The 22,170-nt window shown below is 47.5% G+C and overlaps 1 long non-coding RNA gene across 1 annotated transcript; it reads right to left on the bottom strand.

Moving 5' to 3' along the window:
* Positions 1-8,994: 8,994 nt before the first annotated feature.
* Positions 8,995-21,269, bottom strand: LOC307187897. Its single transcript, XR_013828716.1, has 3 exons — positions 21,105-21,269; positions 16,175-16,247; positions 8,995-11,020 (listed from the first exon to the last, which is right to left on the bottom strand). It is a non-coding gene; the product is annotated as an uncharacterized lncRNA (long non-coding RNA).
* Positions 21,270-22,170: the final 901 nt, after the last annotated feature.

The following is a 22,170-nucleotide window of genomic DNA, read 5'->3' as shown; positions in this document are numbered from 1 at the left end:
TTTGACTCTGGTGTCACTAAATCAATCAATCAATCAATAAAAATACACAGGCTTTGAGGAGGAGGGGGTGGTCTACAAACTCTGGGTCTCCTCCCACATCCCTGATAACAGTTCAGTCTCCTCCCCTTCACCTCCTCTTTCAACCAACTTTTTAAATGTCTAAATGCATCTCTCCTAAAATATGATGCCCAGAGATCAATTGTATAGTCCATGTGAGGTCTGACCAGGGGCAAGTACAATGGAAATATTGTTATCACTCTGATTGACTTTCTAAGAAAGAGAGAATTCAAGTGCAAGGAGAACTAGAGGGAAGAATGTCGCAGTTTCTGCCCCATGTATTGAAAATTCTTCATGAAAAAAAATTGATCTAAGTTCCCTTTCCACAAGCCAAGCCTATCTAAGTGCAAGATCTTAATATGTTATAGAGGTAAATATACCTATATATATATATATATATATATATATATATATATATATATATTAAACAAACAACTATTCCTTTTTTTTGAAAAGAAAACTAACTACACAGGAAAATAATGTGTGAATTATTGATTGCAAAGAATCCTATAATTTCTTGACAATTTCTACTGACAAATTACTATCCCCAAAAAAGCAAAACAAAATTATTACAACTTACTCCTTATCTTTTGTATAGTTTATTAGATTAAGTGGGTGGAATATCAACAAGGCTGGAGAGTGTGGTAGGTGACGGCTACTGTAAACAGTTGGCTTCTATGACATCTCTGTACTGACTCGGATGTTTGGCCTTGAGCAAATCATATCCCTTCTTGGCCTCCTCTCCTCATCTGTAAAATGAGCCTGTTGGATTCCCTGATCTCTAAGTTCTGTTTTACCTGGGTGATCAGCCTGGCCACAGCTTCCCTTCACAAAGCAACCCATGGCCTTTATAATCACCTTTGTGTCCTCAGTCCTACCTTTTGAGATTCCATTCACTTTCCTACCAGGACCCCCTCTCTCTGGATCTAGCTTTTGCACTTCATTTTCTTCCTGGCACCAGTCCTATGGCTTGCACATAAGCCCTCCCCGCCTACAATGCACCAATTTGCAAGGACAAAGAAACTGCATTAACAACTGGCGTTTGTCACATGAAAGGACATGTAAAACATAAATCTGTAATTGGGCATGAGATTAGTTCCTGTATTGCTGACTTCCATTGGATTCCTCTGGACAGTCATAAATGCAGTCTGGGAGACTGGTTCCCGAGGACAGCGACCCATCACCAGGCCTCTCTTGGGGGCACAGGACCTGCCCTGCTAACCTGGCTCCACCTCCACTTTAAAAATAGACTCAGTCCTATTTCTGTGTTCCTTTCCTTCCAAGCTGCCTGGGCAACTTCAGCTTATCTTCCCCATCCTTCCAGCTGCCTGAGAAAGTGGAGAAACTGGTTTTTCCTGATATTCCTTGGGGCCCCTTGACTTTGCCCTTGATTCATTCTCCAGACCCCTTTTAGAGAAGTCAGAATTACCTGGCTTCTCACTTTAGTGCTCTGTTTTTAGTTTTCTTCTCTACTGAAGTCCTACAGGTCAAGCGTAAGGAGTGGTATGGAGAAGAATGTGGGTTCTCCGTCCCTAAGGGCTGGCCATTGCCCTGTCCTGCTGAACTTCACAGCCCAGACATACACCCACAGAGAACCCCCAGACTGAAGGATGCTTAGAATTTATTCCACCTGTCTGTCTCCACCTCTATCAAGTCTAATCCTTTTGTGAAACTCTCTGGAGAGGAGATTCTCACCACCTCCTTCAGTCACCCATTTCTGCCCTCAATACAGGAAATACATTGTTTATCAGCCAGGATTTACCCAAGTAACCCTTTTCTGAGAATAAACAGAATTTAAAGAAGACCACTTTATGGGGAAAAAAGGGGGTAGGTTTCCTTTTATTTTCAAGCTGATAATGAAGGAAGCCAAAGGTAAAGGTCAGCTGTTTATCCAAAATTTTCATCTCATTTATTCAAATCTTTCTGGCATTAAATTAGCATGAAAATCTGTCTTCTGAAAAGTTCAAGAACAATCTGCTTTGAGATAAACCCTTCCTGCTTTCAGAAAATGATTATGTTGTGGCTTTAAGAAGGGCAGGCCCACAGTCCTTTTCACACCAAATCGCTCTCTTACTTTCGAAGACCTTGAGTGTCTGAGCTGGTGCAGATAAGCCACTGGGGTCTGTGCAGCAGGTACCCCTGGAGTCCTGCCAGGCCAAGGTCAGCACTGCACTCACAGGCTCCCATGCTCACATTTTCTGTTTGGGGTGGTAGTTGCACCCTTAGAGCAGGGATTCTCAACCCGGAGTGATTTTGCCCCCCACCGCAAGGCACATGTGACAATGTCTGGGTGCATTTTTGGTCGTCCCAAGTGGTGTGGAGGGCGGTGCTATCAGCATCTAGTGGATTGAGACTAGGGATGCTGGTAAACATCCTACAGTGCACAAGGCAGTCCCCACACCAAAGAACTGTCCAACTGAAGATGTCACTTCTGCCAAGGTTGAGAAATCCTGCCTTCAGTGTCACCAGTTTGGGAAAAGAGTCATATCTGATATGTATTTTCAGACCCATCCTCTCCCAAGCTCCAATTCTTTCATTTATTTATTCATTTTATATATATATATACTGATCACCTACTACAATGTGTCAAACCTGTGGGTGTCAAATAAAATGGCAAGAAGTAGCCTCCATCCCTGTCCTGAGAAAAGATGCCATGTTGCAGGGAAGAATCAACATTGAGAGCACATCCTCCAAGTAACTTACTGTAGCACAGACATTGCTCTGGGCACCTTATGAATTCACTTAGCTCCCACAACAGTGCTATGAGAGAGATACCATTATTATTCCTGTTTTATCAGCGAGATAACTGAGGCGTACATAGAGAGGTTAAATGATTTGTACAAGGTCACACAGATAACAGATGGAAGCGGGATTCAAACCCAGGCCATTAAGCTCCAGGGTCCATCTATGCTGTGTGTTATTTTTTTTAATTCCTAAATCATGTTATTTATTTTTATCAATAAAGATATCAATTAACTGGCCAGTTATTGGTGTCTCAAAAATTCAGCAATGACCAGATAAGTAGCTAGAATCTAGCTGTGGTGTTCTTCATTTATTTAAAGTCTCCCTTTCAGGTCTGCCTTAAATCTGTTTTATGAGACTGATAACATTAAAATAGCTTGAACATGAAAGTTTTAGAACATATTAGAAGCTCGATGTAGAAATCTGTAAATAGAAATAAATAAATATGTGAAGATCTTGCAAGCAATTCCTCTGGTATTTGTTTGTCTGTTTTTTGTTTTGTTTTTCTATTATTTTTCAAATATTTTTCCCATTTGGGTTATTACAGAGTATTGAGCAGAGTTCCCTATGCTATACAGTAGGTCCTTGTTGGTTATCTATTTTAAATATAGCAGTGTGTACATGTCAATCCCATCTGTCCATCTGTGCTTTTAACCAGCATACAGTGCTGCACCTCACATAAACACACTCATAATGGAATTATAACAAATGATTAAAAAAGAGAGGAGGACAAAGCTATGAGTGTCTATTATAGAAGGGGCTGTCGCCTAGACAGGGGATCTTGAGGAAATGGCACTTGGGCTAAAATCTGAAGAGTTAACTAGACGACAAAGAGAAAGAAGTGCATTCCAGGCAAAGGGACAGCATGGGTGTTAGTTTCCTATTACCGCAAATGAAACATAGTGGCTTGAAACAACACACATTTATTATCATACACTTCTATTAGAAGAGAGACGTGGATTTCACTGAGCACAAATCAAAGTGTCAGAGGGGCTGCATTTCTTTCTGTAGGCTCCTTGACTCATCTAGCTCCTGGAAGCTGCCTGCATTCTCCAGCTTGTGGCTCCCTTCAGTCTTCAAAGTCTGCAAGGATGGATTGAGTCCTTCTCTCAGCAAGTCACTCCAACCTTCTTGTCTCCCTCTTCCCCCTTGAAGGAGGCTTATGATTATATTGGACCCATGCAGATAATCCACGATGTTCTCCCCATGTTAAGGTCAGCTCATTAACTACCTTCATTCTATCTACAATCTTTTTTTTTTTAATTTTTTTTTAATTTTATTTATTTACTTATTTATTTATTTATGGCTGTGTTGGGTCTTTGTTTCTGTGCAAGGGCTCCCTCCAGTTGCGGCAAGCAGGGGCCACTCTTCATCGCGGTGCGCGGGCCTCTCACTATCATGGCCTCTCTTGTTGCAGAGCACAGGCTCCAGATGCGCAGGCTCAGTAATTGTGGCTCACGGGCCTAGTCGCTCCGTGGCATGTGGGATCTTCCCAGACCAGGGCTCGAACCCGTGTCCCCCTGCATTGGCAGGCGGACTCTCAACCACTGCGCCACCAGGGAAGCCCCTCTATCTACAATCTTACTTCCCCTTTGCCATGGAGTCTAACACATTCACAGGTTCTGGGGAGTAATAGATGGGCATCTTTGGGAGGTCATTTTTCTGCCTATTACAGACAGCATATGCAAAAGCCTTACAGAAGAAGAAGAAAGGCAAGCACAGGGCTGAAGAAAGTTCATGTCGTTAAAACAGAGAAAATAAAGAAGCAGACAGGGGACAAGCCTGAAGGGTCAGACCTGGTGTTCCTTGTGAGACAGGCTGGGACCTGGGGCCTGGGACGCTTTGCTGAAGTACTTACACCTGGACAAAGGTCTCCTCAAGCAATAAAATACAAAGAAACTATAAGGGACTAAAAATAATGTCATGCATGCGCAGTTGGGGCAAATTATGGACCACAAAATACAAAAAGACCAAAAAAGACCAACTGCCACTTCTGAAGAGCCGGGAGCAAAAGCAGGGGGTCGGGAGAAAAATCAGCATACTGTGCATGCCCCCTGCACACAATCCCACCAAAAGGGTGGGCAAACCACCTAAGCCGCCGCTCCAGCCCAACCCCTGGACCCAGCCCTACCCTCACCCCATATAAGGAACCAACTTGCCCCCTGTTGTTTGTTCTCACTCCCCCCTGGTGCAGCAGGGGCCCCAATAAAGCCTTGCCTGAATTTCTTTTCTGGCCTCTGATCAATTTCTATAGATCAAGGAGGCCCAGCATCCTGGTCAGTAACACTTGGAAGTGGTGTCAGACATTTGTCATCTTCCCGAGAGCAAGGGGAGGCCACTGAGGCATGTTACCTGGGGCACTGGCAAGATGGACTAGCATTTTGAATGGTCACCCTGGCTGCTGTTTGATGGGGAGAGAATGAGAGAAGGGGCCAGAGTGGAGGCAGGTAGACCAGTGAGAGGAGGGGCTGTTGCAGGAGGCCAGATGGGACATGATAGAAGTCCAAACCGGGTCTTCAAACAGAGAGAAGAAGGAAGGTGAGGATTCAAGAGACATTTTGGAGATGAAATCGAAAAGTCTTGGGATTCGGTGAGTGGGAAATGGAGCACGAGGGAGATGGACAAGTCAAAGAGACTCCCGGGCTTCAGGCTTGGGCAAACGGCAGTGCTGTTCCAAGGGCAGGAACATGGAGGAGGAGTGTGTGTAGGGCTGAAATTCAGCTTTGGATGTGTTGAATTCAAAATGTCCGAGAGGAAGCATCAGCTAAGATTTGTGGGTCTAGGCAGTTGTATTTATGGGCCAAGAGCCAAAATGATGGCTGGAAGCCTCCAGTTCAATGTCCTGCTGGCCACTCAAGACCAATATATCTCAATCCAAGCCTGTTATCTTTCTCCAAACCAACTCCAATACCTGTGTCCTTTCCCTGTTCAGCACCACTGTGCAGGGTCAGAGGCCATATCTGTTTCATCTTGCCAGGCCTTGCAAGGCTTAGTAACATGTCTAGCCTTTGTAAGAGGTTAATAAATGTGATAGAATAAATAACTGAATGAACTAATCAATTACCTCTCTGTTTGTCCATCTATCTCTGTTCCTCTCTCTCCCTCTCTCTGCCTGTCTGTCTCTCTGTCTCCGTCTCTGTCTCTGTCTCTGTCTCTCTCTCTCTCTCTCTCTTGCTTCCCCCAGCACACTCATTTGTCCTTACTTTTGAACAGAAAGTCAGGTCTGTTTAGCTTAGAAAGATCTGAGGTTAAATTCTGTTGTGACCCCAGCACCTGTAGACACAGGACCTGTGACCTTAAAGCTGCAAAGGACTCTGCTTCCTCTGACAGCTCAGCCAGGCACTCAGAGAGAGACTTAACAGAACTGACAACATTGCTGGCTTTTATTATGTGTTTGGGTGTCTAAAACTGTAGTCATTTCCTGTAAGAGATATGCTTCACAAAGCATGCTGTAAATTGCCTTCTTTAAATATGAAGTTGTAGCTTTTTCAATCAGATAAATATATTCCCTTGTATATGTATTGTGTGAATTCATGTTCTTTGCTCTTTAAGGCTTCCAGGAACTAAGCACTCATCTACCATACAGAATGCGTGTTCAGAACAACTGGAGGAGAGAGAGGAATAGTGGTTCACAAAGGAATGTCCCACTGTGTCAGAGCCTCTCTGAGCTTAAACTTTAATTAAACAATCAGTCAGTAAATCATCCATTAAGTCCTGCTGTATTAGTCACTGTAAAAAAAGAATTACACTGACACGGTCTTCTAAAATCTCACAGTCTTAAGACTATTCTGCCTTCTGTTTTTGCATAATGCTTGTTAGGTTGTTAAACAAGAAACTGGACAAAAACACAGCAGAATGTTAAAAGGAGTTTTGGAATTCTCTTTAGGTCAGATATTAATCCACTGTATAGCAGCAAAAAACTATGACCAAAGAATTTTCCTTTTGTTCATTCATTAAATAAATTTTATTGAATACCAATTATTTGTCAGACAAGAGAAATACAGCAGGGGACAGGAGGAGGAAACCTGTGACAGATCCTTGCTGGGGCTCATATTCTAGAAGGGAATGAGAGTCAGTGAGTAAATAAGACAATAAATAAACAAGAAAATACTAGGTCTTGATGATTGCAAGAGTGGGAAATGAGGGAGGGGATACACTAGGTTAGACTTGTAGGAAAGGTCTGTCATAGTAGTTGACATTTAAGCTGAAACTCAGACAAAAAAAAAAAAGCTATGAGTACAAAGATCTAGGGGAAGCATTCCAGGTGCTTCTTAAGTAAAAGTTCCATAAAGCTGGGACTGAGCCCTATTTAACATTATAGTCCCCAGAGTTACCAGCATAGATGTTACCTCAATAACTGTAGGCACTCATAAATGTGGGCAAAACACATCACCTATGGTCCTGAACCAGGTGTCTGTGATCTCTAAAATGTGGACGGTTTGGGCTTCCCTGGTGGCGCAGTGGTTGAGAGTCCGCCTGCCGATGCAGGGGACACGGGTTCGTGCCCCAGTCCGGGAAGATCTCACATGCCGCGGAGGGGCTGGGCTCGTGAGCCATGGCCACTGAGCCTGCGCGTCCGGAGCCTGTGCTCCGCAACGGGAGGGGCCACAATAGTGAGAGGCCCGCGTACCGCAAAAAAAAAAACAATGTGGACAGTTTATCTCCAGGAACTTTCTAGCACCTTCTCATTTTGCAAGGCTCCCTGTCCCAGCACTGTACTCACTATGGGGCCATGGGCTTAGAGGCCTCAAAAGCCAGCAGATCTAGCTGGCTTTTCTTTAAGGGTGGAAGTCTTCTCACCTTGACTCTTCCTGATGTTTTTCATTTCCCACTTACCTTTTATTGGGTTCAGGGCTTTGCCCAGTTTCCATGTGAGATTTGCCCTGACACCTTAGGAAAAACAGCAAGAAAACCCCTCCCTTCACTTCTAAACCACAGCAGATGCAATGCTTGTGCTAGGGAAGACTCAACCGGGCTGGAACCTCACCCCCTCCCCACAGGATGCCATATAAGCTGTGTCGGAGATCAGATTCCCTCAATCTTCCCTGCGACAATTTCACATCCTCCACCACAGAAGGTTCTTTCTTATGGTCAGTCCCTCACAGCTACAACCTCATCCATTGCTGGAGAGTTGGTTCTTGCTGCTGAAAGCCAGTGGCTGACTCATCCATAGACTCAATACAGTAAAGGAAAGAACTGGTGAACTTGAAGATAGATCAATGGAGATTAAACTGAAAAACAAAGGTAAAAAAGAGTAGAAAACACAACAAAATGAAACAAAAACAGAACAGAGCATCCAAGCGCTATGGGACCATAAAAGCCAATGGCTGGAAATGCAATAGTTGCATGAACAGGACAGATCCTAAGGCTTTTAGTTCAACCCTTCCCTGCCTATCCCCTAGTTAATTCCATGGAATTAATTTCAAATCCACCCAGAAACTCAACTGTTTTCTAAGACATCTTCCTTGGCTAGCAAGTTATAATATTCTAATATAGAGCTGGTCTTGGCAGTAATGAAAATGATGTTCTCATGGTTTAGGGATTATTAAAATAGGCTTACCAGATAAAATACAGAATACCTAGTTCAATCCGAATATCAGATTTTTAGTATAAGGTGAGTCTTGTGCAATATTTAGGACATACTTAGATTAAAAAGTAAGTCATTGTTTATCTGAAGTTCAAATTGAACTGGGCACCTGTATTTTTATTTGCTAAATCTGGTAATTCTATATTAAAAGCCACCATGTAACCCACTCGAAAGTATCTCCTTGCTGACCATCCACATTGCCTATATCTAATAAAGCCTTGCTGTGGATTGGTTTATCAGGTCTATATTAACCTAAAGCAGCGGGCGCTTGATGAAGCATGGGACACAAGACAAAGGAGTGGTGGGGAGAAAACCTGCTACAGAAGAGGGAGCTCCCAATGAGGAATCAGAGTATCCTGTCCTAGAACCAGCCCTGCCTCTTACAAGCTGGGTCCATCATTGAACCTCTGTGTCTTAGCTTCTCAGTGTCTAAAATGGAGATGACAATCCCCACCCAGCTCCCTCCCACGCTCTCAGATGACCTTCAGCACAGCTCTCTGTGAGCCCTTACTTGGAAACCATATAGGAATACACATCCACCCAGTGGTGGATTTCTTGTTTCTTCCGGGAAGCAACAGGAGGGAGCTGTCATGTAGGGGATGCCCGATGAGGGAAGAAAGGGCCTCTGACGATCTTTGCATAGTTCTCGCCCCTCTCTGGCCTCAGCAGTACCTGCTGCCATCAGACCTGCCCATTTTCCACCCCCGCTAGTCTCATTTCAAATCTTGGTCGGGCGATAGCGTTTATTTTTGGACTTTGCCGATGCCGGCATGCCAGGTGCAGTCAGGTCCCGTTATGGAGGTGCAGCAGAGCTGGCCTGCTCTGTCTTTGGAGAGGTAACTGTCAAGAGGGGCACAGGAACCAGCAGTGATATGAGACCCTGTCCTCTGAGTCAGCCCTGATGCCAGCTGGGTGAGGTAAGCATCCGTTGGGGGCACCCTTCACCTGCTGGCTCCTGGCCTCTCTCTGGCGGACATCGGCTCCCAGCAGGCTGGCAAGGGTGTGAGAAACAAGACAGGTCTGTTTCCTGTGGCTCCTGGCTAGAAAGTAGTGGCCTGGACAAGAAGAGGACAGACAGTGAGCTGGCTGTGGCCCTGGAATGAGCGTTCCCAAGCTGGCCGTCCAGTTCTGCTCTGGCCATCGCTTTGGACTCCAGGACCCTGGACCCTGGGCCATGCCTTCTGGATCCAACCTTCAGCTGCCCCTTCTGAGATGCCCATGAGCCTGAAGGACCCACCTCTCCCCTGCTGTCACTCCCCCACCAACACAAGTGGCAATTTCCAGGTTGGGGAGAAATAGGGCTTCATTTTTCTCTGAATCTGAGAAATCAAAGTCGCATGAGCCGGGGCAAGCTACCCTAAGCTCAAGCTCTCTTTAGCCCATAATAAAAAGGAATGTGCTGTAGTTATGGTTAAAGAGATTGGAAAGATGGACCACAGAAAGAGCCCTACCCTCCAGGTGTGGGCACAGGGACCAGAGCTGCTGGGACCCGTCACTGAAGGAGGTGACGGAAGCCCTTGTACTCGTGACCCAAAAGAAAAGGAAATGTGATGGCCCAGAAGGAAGTTCCTGGGGAGGGAATATCTGTGATTCTTTGTGCCTTGAAAATAAAACCAGTGCTTGTCTGTACGCCTGCTTGGAGCACACGGCAACCACAGGGACATACATCAGTGAACATGGCAGGTCTTCTTACCCAACTCTGGTGATTGGAAAACAGTGGGCCTCAAATTCCTCTGACCAGTCAACAGGTGAACCAGCCCAAGCCTGGCATCCATCCTTCATGACCCAGGGACCCACCTGGGCCTGCGGCCCTTTGGTGGCTGCCATGCTGACTCCAGCGCTGCAGGTCTGAGAACCTGGGCGGGTGCTGGCCAGCTGCATGTTCTCACACACGGGGCCCATCCGATTCACAGCTCCAAAAAAGTCCAGTCGAGGGAGGAGAGGATGAGAGGGGCCCTAGGGGGAGCTGCAGAAAGACCCCCACTGGGGAGCTGCCTCTCCAGCTCCCATCAGGGCACCAGCACCCAGGTCTGGCCTGGGGCCTGCCCATCCTGGCTCCCTCAGACATCGCTTCTCTCCGTCCCTCCAGACCAGATCTGGTTTCACTAGACCTGGAACTCTCCAAGCCCTTTCCTGCTGTGAATTGATTTATTCGGATGCATCTGTCAGAGCGTGACTGAAGGATGTCTGGACGGCAGGGAGCACAGCTGTGGCAGATGTGCCTCAGAATGCCTCCAAGTGAGCCCCTTCCCCTCCTTTCCCCCTTCCCCTAGCCTGGGAAAGGCCAGGGGAGGTTGAGGACATCTGCACAGCCCATGAGAACCAGGAAAGGGAGCAGGGTATCCCGGGGGCTAGGAGAGCATGGAAGAGGCTGGTGTGCTAACACTAGAGGGACAAGTGCTAGAAAATGGGGATCTAGACCTTATTTTGCCACCAGTGAGGTCCGTGATTGTGAGCAAGCCCGTGGGCCTCCCAGTAGCCATTCTCTAAGTTCACGTCGAGTCTTCCAATCCACAGGACCAACCAAATCCCTCTTCTCTTTGATTTCACAGCACCTGACCCTCCTCTAATAAGGGCCTTGAACATGGAGCTGTCCCAATGTGGGGTGCTGGCAAAGGTTTCACAACCGGCTCTCTAGAAAAAAATATGAATAAAATAAATTTTGCTGGTACAAAGCACACAATTTACAAATAATAACAAAATATACAATACTCTTTATTGTAAATTCCATCTAGCCAAATGATTCTCAAAGAATGCATTTGTAGATTGTTGCCAAACTCTTATCTGTGGCAAGCCTGTGGCTGCCGTTCAACCATGATTTAGCAAAAGGTTGTGGATGACAACCAGCTTGGAAAATCCCTGAACATTTAACAAGTGGCTCTGGGGACCTAGTAGGAGCTGCCCCCGTGTTAGACAGCGGGCCCCTGAGCACAGGGCCTGGAGTTGGCCGTGTCTTCAGCACCCATGCCAGACTGGCCCGCATCATCAGAGTTCAGCCTTCAGGCTGCTCCCTGAATGGAACCCACTCGCCTTAATTTACCCAGAGAAGAAAGCCAAGTAAGCAGGGGCTGATAAAGTAGGACAGGTACCCTAAGGGACTGCGGCCAAGGACGGATGGTGGCAGGTGGTGAGTAGCCTGGAAGACTCCATAGTCGAGGTGAGTCAGAGACCAGAGAGGCGCGATCAGCATGGAATGGGGGGAGAAGAGAACAGGGAGGGTGTTTCGGGCCGGAGGAACAGCACAGCTAAAGGCACGGTACACACAGCTGCCTTCTCTGACGCCCAGACCACCATGATGCTGCCATTTGACAAATACTGATTGTCTGCTGTGCGCTAAGCACTGTTCTCAGCTGAGCAAAGTCCCCGCTCTTGCAGAGATTGAATTCCATTAAGGGAGAGACACAATACACAGCAAAGAAGAGCCCCCATTGGTGGAGTAAACAGACTTGACTTCAGTGTAAGAAAGAACTTCCAGAACCTAATCCCTAGGGCTATTGAACAGGTGCTTCTTGAAGAAACGTGAGGTGTGGTTACGTAAGGAAAAGTTTCCTTCTTGCAGGAGCCCTCAGGACCCCGGCTCCTGGGTGCTGTGAGTCACTAGTAGGGGGTCACAAGCTGCATTGTTTGCCAAACTCGCATTATGGATGGAAGGGGGAAAAAGTGGGTCCTTGTGTGAATAGCCATGGGTCTGACATTCAAAGTCTGGGTGGTGGAGACCCAAGTAAAGAAAACCAGAGGAGGAAAAGGCTGGTCCAGAGAAGTAGCTTCTCTTCTTGGTTTAGTGCCTACTTCTCTGCACTGTCCACACCCACTCCTCCCCACCCTGGCCCCCAAAGGAAATGGATCCCCCAGCGAGTGGTGGCACCTGCCCTGGGCAGACACTCCCACCTCTGCCTTTCTAGTAGCAGGGCCGACCCCTGGGCTGTGGAGAAGCAGGCCTGGGATAGCAAAGAAACAGGCCTCTCAACCATTTGTGCTTGGCTGGACTCTCGAGGGAGCAGAGCTTGGCTGGACTCTCGAGGGAGCAGAGCTCAGCTCGCACTGAGCCACAGAGGCTCCCAGTTTGCCTAATAATTTGCCAAATAACTTAAACTTCCCCAGGGGTTCCTAAACTGGGTTCCATGGAACCCTGGGATCCTCCAAGGTGGCTTAGAAGTCACTGAGAGAAGCGATGGAAAAGGTGAGAGGATGGGGCTTCAGGCCCCTCCCTGCCTCAACCACGAAAGACCCCTCTGCACTGTACTGAGACTGTACAAGAAGACTCAGCTGATACCCAGAAAGAAAAACACATTTCCAACACACCCAGAGCTCCGGGCTTTGACTCTGGTCCCTCCAGACATCCAGACAGTCCCTTCCCAAACTCATCTCCCACCATCCATTCTCTGCTTTTGCCATGAATTTGACAGTTGACCAGATATTCCTCCTCACACACTGGGGTCTACCTACCTTCCAGGTCTGGAACAGGGAGGCAGATGGAGAGGAACACTCAGGCCCAGAGAGAAGAAATTGTGGTCAGCAGCACAGCCAAGGGCCCCCAGACAAGCACTCTGTCAGCCTCTACACAAACTCGAGAGGCCCTGCCTTCCCTCACTCCCAGCCACAACCCCACCTCGGCGCTGAGCTGCTGCCCAGGATCTCATGGAAACCCCTCTTTGTTTGTTTTTGGTTTTGTTTTTGCTCTCCTTCTTGGTTTTGCTCACAGCAGACTTTGCCCATCTCTGAGCCAACCCTGAATGACAACCATTTTCCCAAGGATTAAAAATCTTTTTAGCTAAAGCCATCATGCCACACAGGCTGAGCCTGGGAGGAACATCTGGGTGACACATCTGGTCTATCGGCCGACCTCCCTCACAGATGGGGCTTTATGGGCATTAGCCCTGGTTCCTGCCACAATACCAGGAAATGGGTCTCGGGGTCCCTGCTCCAGCCAAGGACCTACTGATGCTGGGGGAAAGTCAACAAATGTCTCTGAGCCTGATTCGAGCTCTTCACAATGTGGGGAGACCCTGCCCTATCAAGTTACTTGACCAAGCATTATAATAATAAGCAAAGACATGGCTTCAAATATGGTCCAAATCCCCAATAAAGGCAGAGAATTAGCAGTCATTCAAAGTGTCAGTTATCTTGCAACACTGTTGAAAGATATAAAGACGCATTGTTTTGTTGTGTGGCAGGCTGAGATCTTCTCAGTCCAATTCCTCTTCCTCTCCCCTAGCAACTACCCATCAGACAGCCCACCCTTGACATAGACGCTTTTGCCACTGTGATTTTCACAGAAACCCTAGATAGTCACCCTTATCTTTCTTGGGAATAAAGTTGCTGGTGGCTGATTGGGAAGGAGAGAGGGTCCAACCACCAAGGCCTGGCGTTTTTTGGAGGAGAGATGGTGGTGGCGAGGAGGGCCCATGGGGTTGAGGGAGGGGGTCAGCCACGTGAGCTGCTCCATTTCTGGCGGTGGCACCATGAGTAGGCCTCCTGGGAGCCAGCCAGTCAAGTCAGACTGATTAGGTCAATTCACTCTTCATCTGGGACCAGCAGTTAAGGCTGCGGGCCCAGGGGGGTGAATATGGGATGTGCCCGGTGGGAAGGAGACCTAAGGAACACTGTAGCTGACGGGAAGGGCAAAGCAGAACAGAGTTCTCTCAAGAGCCTCCTTTTGGCTCTACTGGGGGTCTCAAGTGGTTTCCAATCAGGGTGGGGATGCCGGGCCTCCCTCAGTGCCCCACCTGAATGCCCTAGGCCAGTGGCTCTCCATCCCTTGGGCATATCAGTCAGCTAGAGCCCCATGCCGCAGAGGTCCTGATTCAGTAGGCCAGGGAGGGACTGAGAATTTGCATGTCTACCAAGTTTCCAGGTGATGTTGATGCTGCTGGTTCAAGGACCACACTTAAGAGAACAACTGCTATGGGCCCAGCGCCCAACCCCACCCCAGCCCCTGCCTTCGGGCATCCTTCCAATCCATCTCCCTCACTGCTCCTAGGAAACAAAGATCCCAAGAGGTCCTACACCCAACAAAGCCCCTAACAGGGGAAGGATGAGCATCTCTCCTAGTCGAAGGCAGCCTGGGCACAAAGGTGTTATCAATGAGGAGCTGCAGGGCCTCCCCAGGCCTCACCTTCCTCAACTGTGGAGTGAGGAGGTTGGACCAAGTAGTGTTTAAGGAAGTCCCTTCCTGCGCTAGAGCTCCCCGAGTCCCTGAAAGGCAGAGGAATGCCCAGCTTCATCTGCACGTTTGCTGGGGCCGCTCTGTTCTCTCCATTGCCCTGGAATCACATTCAACAGTCGAAGACTTCATCCTGAAAATTCTGAAAATTCGTGCACTCACTCCAAAGCCCTAAGTACCTGTCTAAAGATTTTCCTCCTTCTCAGCTTTGCCCCCAGTTTCCACCTCTCTGTGCCCTTCTCTTTGCCATCTTCCCTGGACTTAAGATCTGAGCAGAATATTTGCCCTGAAGATGAAGATCTTAGATCCATTTTTTTAAATCTCAACTCACCACCTTTCACCTGGGGCCTCTCCCCCATGTGGTGCCCTATCAGAATAGAACCTTGTCCACAGCCATCTGCCCCACAGGGCTGACCAGTGCTACCTCAGCTGCTATTAGTCACCTAGGCTATACCCGAAGCCACCTGCTGCCACAGTCCCAGCCTCAACCTGAAACACAGAGGGGAAACCTGGCAACCCAATTCCTGCCCTCTGATTTGCCAGCAAGATCTCTGGCTCTCACACCCAGGCCTTGCACAAGTCCACAAATGTCCCTGTGGAGCGATGACCTGGCAGCCAGACACCCCACACCCCATCGCTATTCATGCTTTCAAGTGACAGCCACAGGGCAGAGGACCCCTTACTCCTGTCTCCATCAGCCCATATTCTCCTCTCTCTCTAATGCTGCTCCCATTGTTTCTCCTCCATGAAGCCTGGAAGGGAACTCAGAAAATGTGGGTTATAATTCTGAGCCTCAGCGCCCACGGGGGAGAGATGGGCAGGGTGACCACAGCCCCCTGCCTAGGCTGCATTCTGTGGGTCTGTGGGTCTCCCCACAAAGGTTGCTTAGTGCTAATCCCTCCTGTTCGGCAAGAATCCTGACAGAAACGTGTGCTTTCTCTCTTTGGACCGTCACCAACACGTTGCGAAGCTGGCCCCGGGCACATTGCTGCGGGCGCGCAAAGCTGAGATCCCTAGAGGAGAAGAGACGTGCCCAGTGCTACACAGCTGATTCTTCGTCGAGTCCAGAACAGCGCCCAGGCCTCTGGGACTTGAACATGTCCTTCCCCTCACAGCAAGCAGGCACTTGGGGCTGTTACTCCCATCTGACTGCACGTGCCCACATGAGTGGTGCTGGGGCGGGGGAGGACCCCCTCCAGCGTTCCACGAGGGATTAGGAATGAGTCCTCCAAGACCTCTAACTGGGGGATAAGAAACATCCTGTATTCTTCAGCTCATTCACATGGGACCCAGGCAATAATCCCTGCATGTTGCCCCATCCCAGGCTCTTGGGCTCCTCCCCCACTTCCTTCTCACAAGTCCCAACTTATCCCTCCCCAACACTTCCCCTTTGGTAACCATAAGTTTGTTTTCTCTGTCTGTGAGTCTGTTTCTGTTTTGTAAATAAGTTCATTGGTACCATTTTTTAGATTCTACATAAAAGTGATATCATATAATATTTGCCTTTCTCTGTCTGACTTAACTTCACCTAGTATGAGAATCTCTAGGTCCATCCGTGTTGCTACAAATGGCATTATTTCATCCTTTTTATGGCTGAGTAATATTCCATTGTATACAGTACATACCTCTTCTTATCTACTCGTCCGTTGATAGACATTTAGCTTGCTTCTATGTCTTGACTTTGCTGTACACCTGAAACTAACACAATATTGTAAATCAACTATACTTCAATAAAAAATAAATTAAAAAAATAAAAGATAAAATAATTAAGTCCCAAACGTCTTCCAGCCAGATATCCCACTGCCCCCTCTTCCTGGCCAGAGGAGGTAGCTCAGTGTTACTTACTACTGGGGATGGGGTCCAAACTCCAGAGGAAAATTAGATTCTTCAAAGTCAGAAGCAGAACTGGGAGAAGATTCCATAAAGGTGTTTCCTCAAGGGTATTTCAGAGAACACCAGCAATTCTCTTTAAAGACAGAGTTCTCTGGACACACACTGGAAACTGGTTAAGTCTGGTTCGGGAGAGACCAGGTCCCATTCCAGAGTGAAGGCTCTGTGAAATGCTGTGAGAAGGGATCTGTTTCCCAGACTCACTGGCTTCTGGCACCCCTTGTCAACACTCTCAGGATGATGCTCCTTGGAATTAGAGATCAGCTCAGCTCTGTTTAGCTGGGCCCAGAGCTAATTTTTAAGACATTTTAAACAGATAAGCGCCTGCGAGTTCATCTAGCCTAGGGGTGAACAAACTATGGTCAAATACGGCCAGGGTCTATCTTTGTATAGCCTTGGAACTAGGATTTTTTTTTTCTCTAACATTTGTAAGGATTTGGGGAGGGCGGTGTGGCAAAAAAGGAAAGGAAAGGAATCCATCACAGAAACCTCCTGTGGCCCCACAAAGCTTAAAATATTTACTATCCTTTCTTTTACGGAAAAACCTTGCCAAGCCCTGACCTGTCCATCCCCATCTCTCATATGTGGTCAAAAGTATCCTCCACAGAGAAGAGGAAGGATCTAGACAATGAAGCTGTAGGAAAAGGAAACTGCAGCCCGCAGCTGAGTTAGACACCAAAGATTTCTCCAAGGAAGGTGAAAGCATGGTTTCTGTCTATTCCAGAGCCTGAAAACCCCAGGAAAGGGTCAGCCTGGGGAGGCAGGCTGTGCCAGGACTCAGGACAGGTGGGGAGGGGGGGGTGTGGGAGGACAGGCCAGGTGTGGGGAGCCGGGCCCTGAGGAAGAGCAGCTCATAATCATCACCATCATCACCATCATCACCATCATGGGGGAGACGGGTATGAGGTCTGGAGATGCGGGCAGGAGCCTCCACAGTCCATCTCCCTCAGGACAGCTGGCCCCCAGGCACTGGGCAAGGAGAGCTCCCTGAGGCTCCATGATCCCTGGAGAGTCCCTGGGCCAGCCTTGTCTGGTCATTCTCTGTAACCAGACCCAGCTGTGAAGGACACCAGTGAAAGGGACGAGGAACGTAAACTGTATACAAAGAGATTCAGGGGATTTGATTACAAAGTTGCACCAGCCATTTCCTGGAACACAACAGGAGCGAGTTCTGAGAATTAGAAGGAGGGGGGTAGCTAAGAGGGGAGGGAAAAAAAGGCAAACAGCTAGCTTGCAAGTAGGCAAGTGGGAAGGAGAGATAGGTCTGACTGCAGGGCAAAGCAGGACCAGCAGCTAGCGGGTCCAAAGGTGGGAAGGGGCCCAGAGCCCCTCTTTCCCCAGCCTGCAGGGATTCCAGGCCCCAGAGGCAGCCTGGGATAAAGCCCCCAGCCTTTCCCTCCCCAAGCCTCCTTCTCTGCCCACCCAGAGCCTGGAAAATCTTGGGGTTGAGGAGTCCCTCCAGAGCCCACCCCAGCCTTCTTTGCCCCAGGAGGCAGAGAGCAGGGCCTGGTACCGCCCCCGCCTTCCCCGCTCTGGACCTCCCGCCCTTGGCCTCTCCCCTCTGCAGTCCTATCTTTGCTCCTCAGCTCGTCTTTTCTTCTGCCTCCTTCTTTATGTTCTTCATTTCCGTCTTTGGAACTTCTCTTCCTCCCCCTGAGCCCTCCCCCTTTGTGGTTCCGCAGCTCATGGCCACCCAGTCCAGGACAAATGCGGGTCCTACCTGAGTCCCATCCATGCCCAGCAGGGCTGGGAGCTGGGAGTACCCATGCGGGCTTCACCTCACCCAAGTGGTTCTGCAGCCTGCCTCATGCTCTCTGTCTCCAATAAGATGTGAAATCAGGAGGAGCTCAAGAAGGTGGTGGTGACAGAATGAAGACTGGTTCTCCAAGAAACCTTCCTCCCAAGGGAACGTGCCTGCCGAGCCCGAGGACAGCCCTCTGACAGATGAACAACACTCATTTTTCCAAACTGCGTGCCCCCCACACCACCACGCACACTTCATTTGCCTTTCTCCATCCCTTTCCCCTTCACCGAAGACCGAGGAAAGATGTTAGGACCGCTCATGTGTTTGTGCCTCTGTGGCAGCCGCGTGCATTGGCTTTGAAAGCACCAAGTTATCAGGCAGCTTCACCTGCTAAACCACAGGTTTCTTGAAGGAAGGACCTGTGCCTTTTGACAGTGTAGTTCAAGGCCACTGTGACTCTTATTCCCACACCAACAGACTTGCACTTGAGGCCCTTCTGGAAAACCTGTGATGTGTGGAGGTTATGTATAATTACTGTCCCCGGCCAGGTCTGGAAGAGATATGGAATAGTTCAGACAAGGTGTGTCCAAGTGCTTAGTTGTTTGGCTAATGAACTCAAGATGACATGGAGTGGAAATCTGAAGGAGCTATTCTTCAGGTCACACATCAAAATTCCTCCTACCCTCCATCATTCTATCACCAAAGGCAGATTTTTTCCTAAACCAAGTTGAAGGTCTTCTCCAGGAGGTGCCCGTACACAGGGTGCCACCCCAGGATGATCTAAAGCTAGTCCAGGGGAAAAGCAGTCCTTTTCTTGAACAAGCAAATCTTTGTTTCAACCCCAGCTTGTTCCTGGGACCTGCTGGGTGGGGTTCGCAGTGCCTGAGTCACATGTACGTGGCTTTTGAGGATGACATTGGAATATGATGCCAACACACAGAAGCAAAGCTTCAAGCAGCTTCCTTGGCTTCAGGTATAAGATCTCTCTAAGGTAGGGTCTGTGCCCCTGGACTAGCCTTGACCATTCTTGTCACCAGTTTTCCAGCCTGGAAAGCCCTGTCCACGTTTGTTTCTCTATCTCTCCAAGAAGCGTTCTAATTCTCCCTGTCTTGGATGATCTTTGCCTTCCCTGAGCTCCCAGAGCACCCATTGCCTAAATCACCCATCTGACCCCTGAGCCTCTGTGTGTTGTAAGCTGGCTTTTTCCACGTCCACACAGCAGAAACCGCTAGGACTCAATGCAGGTCCTCTCGGATCACTTTTACTGGTTCTGTGCATGCTCCTCTAGCTCTGGGGTGCTTTTTCTTTCCCAGGGCCCCATACAGGCGACTCTCCTAGGCAGAGCTACCTTTAGCCCACTGGAGCCACCTTACCTGCACACAAGCAGAGAGCCTGACACGCCTGGGAACTTACAGCCTCATGGGGTGACCTCTGGCTCATTTGCTCTAGGGCAGGGATCTAGCCTCAGGAGACAGAAATCACATCAGCTATTTTTAAATAAAGAATTTAATGTAAAGAATTATTAACTCAGTACTAAGGACAGAAAAGGCCAAAGGGAATACATATTAAGAAAAGGTAGCAAAGATCAAAAGAAAAAGGAAATGGTAGCAATTACAAGAAGCATCCAACACTCTTAGTCTGGGGGAACAATTGTGGGAATTAGAATTATTAAAACTTTAAAGCTTGAAGGAAGAGCTCACAGGGTGGAAATACAGCCCTCTGGAAGGGGTTGCTGAGCTGCTGGAGGAGGGGACCCACCGAGCTGGGACCCAGACCCTGAGAAGGGGGTGCCAGCCAACTGGGGAGGGTATTTCTGAGGGAGAACAATAGGCCTGGCTCTCTAAGTGTTGGAGAAAACTACAGCTGGAACACTGGCCACAACTGGAAGGAGCTGCCAGGGTGAAAAAGCATCACTAAATGGTGCCAAAAGGAGCAGGAAGCACATAGAGGAACAGAAAGCAAACAGGACAGAGCACTGGCCGAGCCAGACTGGGGGCTGCCTTGCAGAGAGGGATTAAGTTCATTTACCTACAGAAACATTCGAATCGCATTACCTGCAATGTATATGGGATCCGGGGGCAACTTGACATTAACAGAGGATAGAGCCAGAACTGGAAAAGAGATCTTTTGTTTTGACTCAACATGCCCACGCTCTGATGTGTGCCCAGGAACAGGACTATTTCTGTTTCATATATAGGTTAGTTTATTCTGAGACAATAAAGATCTCTACTTAAGACATTTAACTAAGCAGGTCCCTCGGTATGGAAACTGTAGAACATCCCAAATAGAGAGGACTCCAGTGATTACCTAGTTCAGCCTCACTTTTCCACCCACCCACTAGCACCCATTAGCACCCAGAAGGACCAAGTGATCGAAAGTGTCAGGACAAGCCCTGGAACTGGAATGATTCCTTCAGCCAGTAAGGACTTTTGGAGCATCTACTGTTTCAGTCCCAGGTCTAGGCCCATGGAAAATATCAATAAATAAAACATTCCAGGAATTCGGAAACGTGGAACGTAAGCTATACTGAGGCAGAGATGGGTTTTTCTGCATCTCTTCTCTCCAAGATGCACTCTCCTTATTACTTTGGGGGAGGCTTCATTTTTCACTTATTTTATCTGTAGATTTCATCATGAAACAAAGCACAGAGTGACTGTGGTTAACGGGGAGGTTTGGGGAGGCACCAGAAGGTGTAGAAACACTAGGACTGTCCCAATTTCAGACATTCTGCCATCTGTGACTAGTGTATCCTAAGTAGCTGGTGTCTTGACGGTTTGGATACGTATGTCTCTATCCACACTTGGTTTGGAACAGTTCTCCCTGGTGATCTGGAGGAATGGCTTCTCTTAGACACTGATGGGGCCCAACAAGTCTTGGAAATCAGAAGTTTACCTAATTCTTCCATGAAAATAACAAATTACCTTCACACTAGATCTTGTCAAGATCTGGCAGGGATCAGAGGAAATGGAGAGGTCGGAGTTTATTTGGGGGTTGAGAATTCTTAAGTTCTGTTCTCCTTGTTTCCAATGACACTCGGGCCCATTTTTTGTTGGTGACAGATACGAATGTGCTCTGAGCCTAAAATGTAAGAGAGACAAGGATATCAAAAAGGAAGACAGAGGCAGCATTGGAAAAACTAGATGTGGCTGTAATTTACCTTCACCTGAGTTCTAATCATGAACTGAAATTTGGAAGATCTGGATCTTCGATTTTCCTTCTTTATATTGATCACCATTTTTTTATCCCGTTTTTTGATTCCTAGTTTCATTCTTGGGAAACAGAAGAGATGAAGGAGCACTAAGTCCTTTCCAATTCTGCTGACAAATAGCTCAAACCTTTTTTTTTTTTTTGTCAGACTTTCTTCAAAGCACTTGGTAATGATTCAGATTCCAAGAACCCTAACACTTATCTAGCTTAGCCTTTCCCACATAGTCACAGAAATTCGAACACAGAACACCTGGTAATTTTCTGGATAAACATAAAATAAGAGTGAACAGTGATGATGAATTCAGAACATTTGAAAACTCAATTAAATATTGCTAGATGGGGACTCTGTTCTAAGAATCTGTTCTATGGGTTTTATGTGTGCATATGGCTGTGTAAGTGCTCTTTTCAGCTACAGTCACACCTCATTTTATTGCATTTATTGCATTTTACTGCACTTTGTAGATATTGCAATTTTTTTACAAATTGAAGGTTTGTGGCAACCCTACATCAAGCAAGTCTATTGACACTATTTTTCCAATAGCGTTTGCTCACTTCATGTCTCTGTGTTTTGCTAATTCTCATGATATTTCAAACTTTTTCATTATTATTATATTTGCTATGGTGACCGGTGATCGGTGATCTTTGACGTTACTACTATGACTTACCGATGGCTCAGATGATGATTAGCCTTTTTTAGCAATGAAGTACTTTTTAATAAAAGTATGTACATTTTTTAGACATAATGCTATTGCACGCTTAATAGACTACAGTATAGCATAA

The sequence above is a fragment of the Stenella coeruleoalba genome (genome assembly GCF_951394435.1).
Source record: "Stenella coeruleoalba genome assembly, chromosome: 6".
In the NCBI taxonomy this organism is placed as follows: Eukaryota; Metazoa; Chordata; class Mammalia; order Artiodactyla; family Delphinidae; genus Stenella; species Stenella coeruleoalba.
This window is presented reverse-complemented; position numbering and strand designations above follow the sequence as displayed.